This window comes from Theropithecus gelada, chromosome 8 (assembly GCF_003255815.1).
Source record: "Theropithecus gelada isolate Dixy chromosome 8, Tgel_1.0, whole genome shotgun sequence".
In the NCBI taxonomy this organism is placed as follows: Eukaryota; Metazoa; Chordata; class Mammalia; order Primates; family Cercopithecidae; genus Theropithecus; species Theropithecus gelada.
Genome location: NC_037676.1, coordinates 28,758,001 through 28,760,169, shown reverse-complemented (window position 1 = coordinate 28,760,169; position 2,169 = coordinate 28,758,001). Strand labels below are relative to the sequence as shown.

Sequence of the window (2,169 nt, the reverse complement as noted above, 5' to 3'; positions counted from 1 at the left end):
CTTTCCTTCTTTTTCTTTCTTTTTCTTCTTTCACTCTCCCTTCCCTTCCTCCCTCCCCTCCCCTCCCTCCTTCCTCTTTCTTTTCTTTTCTCTCTCTTTCTTTCTTTTCTCTTTCTTTCTTTTTTATTTCCTTCCTTCCTTTCCTTCTTTTTCTTTCTTTTTTTCTTTTGCTCTCACTTCCCTTCCTCGCTCACCTCCCCTCCCTCCCTCCTTCCTCTTTCTTTTCTTTCTCTTTCTTTCTTTCTTTCTTTGCTGCTTCCCAAACACTTACACGCCAGTAGCATGGGTTGGCATGCTGGGCTGGTTAAGGCCGACAGTGGAGCAGAGCCAACCTGCAAAATCCACTTCCTCAGCATCAGATCTCTTGAGAAAAGCATGAACCATGAGTTTCTTCAAATCTGCTCTCTCTGCGGGGTTTTTAATTAGGCATTTATTCACAAAATCTTGAAATTCCAAAGTGAACACTCTGGGCATTTTTGGAGGAGGCTCGTTGATTAGGTAATCCAACAACTCAAAAATTGCCATGGGAGGTCGGCTGTCCATTCCTTATGAGCTAAGGGGCCTCCCTGGGATCCTTGGCCTGGGTGGGGTCTCAGCCGCATCTCCCTCCACCTGGCACGCAAACATCAGCTCCAGCTCCTTGCCATCTGGAGGAGGGATGGGATACCTCCCAACTGCCATCTCTACCAGAGAAAATCCCATGCTCCAGATGTCTGACTGCACAGAGTAATGAGTCCCCTGGAATCTTTCCGGTGACATGTAGGACTTTGGGCCCATGAAGGAGTTGGCCATGGAGTTGATGAGCTGCCCACTGACCCCAAAGTTACAGAGCTTGATTTCCCCACGGGACTTGACTAGGATGTGGGAGGGCTGGACATCTCTGTGCATGATCTTGTGCTTCTCCCTCAGATATGTCAGGCCTTTTATTACAGCAACGCTAACTTTTTCTAAAATTTGTTCAGGAATTCTTCCAGCTTTCTTCAGGACTTCATCCAGGGAACCTCCATCCATGTGCTACATGCAGATACTGGTCTCGCCTCTCACTGTAGAATGCACCACAGAAGCCCACGAGAGTTGCACTCATGCAGAACCAGCAGGTCCCTTATGATCTGGTTCTGGATTGCGGGTTTGATCTCCAGATGAATTAGCTTTCTGGCCATGACCAGGCTGGAAGGCTTGCAGGAGACCTTGAACACCACACCGCCATTGCCAGCCCCCAGCTCACTGATCTTCTCGAAGTCGTCATCCTTTAGTTCTCCCACCTTCTGCTTCTGGGTAAGAAAGACCTCAAGAAAGCAGTGCTTTCGCTGCTGCTCTTCCAGCTTCTTCTGCAAGGCCTCCAAGTTGGTTTCCGCAGAGCTGGTCTCGTTAACCGCGGAGCCGTGGGGGGCCGGGGTCAGCTGGATGGGCGTTGGCTTCTTCTTGCGCATTTTGGACCCGGCCAAGGGGCTTCCAACTCCGGGGAGAGGAGCACCTCTCGCTTCCTCCCGCTGCGCTGCCCCGCGCCCGCTGCTCAGGACGAAGTCCGGGCCGCGTCTGCCTTCGGCGGGGCTGCCTTCGGCGGGGCTGCCTTCGGCGGGTGCGCCCCTCGCGGTCCCGTCAGCGCCGAGGGGCCGGTGGCGGTCTTAGTGGACCCCCGCCCCACCTGCCCAGGACTCCCCGCAGGAGCGGATAGGGCTGAACATGCGGTTGGGCAGCCCGGGACTCCCTCCCTCTCTCCCTCAACCAACCAGTCCCTCCGGCTCGGGCGGCTCAGCTCCGGAGCCCAGCTCAGAGCCCAGCTCCCCTTCCTGCCGTGAAAAGTGCTGCCGCCGCAGGGTTCCCGGCAGCTCTGCGAAGCGACCCTGGGAGGGAATGGAGGCCGCGGGGAGGGGAAGGGGAATAATTCTTTTTCTATTCTGGATACTAGGCCTTTACCAGACATATGTTTGCAAATATTTTTCTCCCATTCTGTAGGTTATCATTTCTACTTTCTTGATAGTTTCCTTGATGTGGAAAAGCCTCTTATTCTGAAGTTCAATTTGTCTATTTTTTATTTTGTTGCTTGTGCTTTGGGTGCCATATTTAAGAAAACTAGTTCGAGGTCAAGAAGACGTGTACTTATGTTTTATTTTTTATTCTAAAAGTTTTATCATTTTTATTCTTACATTTAGGTCTTTGATCAATTTC

General features: G+C 51.7%; 1 pseudogene; it reads right to left on the bottom strand.

Annotated features, from left to right (window-relative positions):
- Nucleotides 1–267: 267 nt before the first annotated feature.
- On the bottom strand, nucleotides 268–1,430 carry LOC112630525 (annotated as a pseudogene).
- Nucleotides 1,431–2,169: the final 739 nt, after the last annotated feature.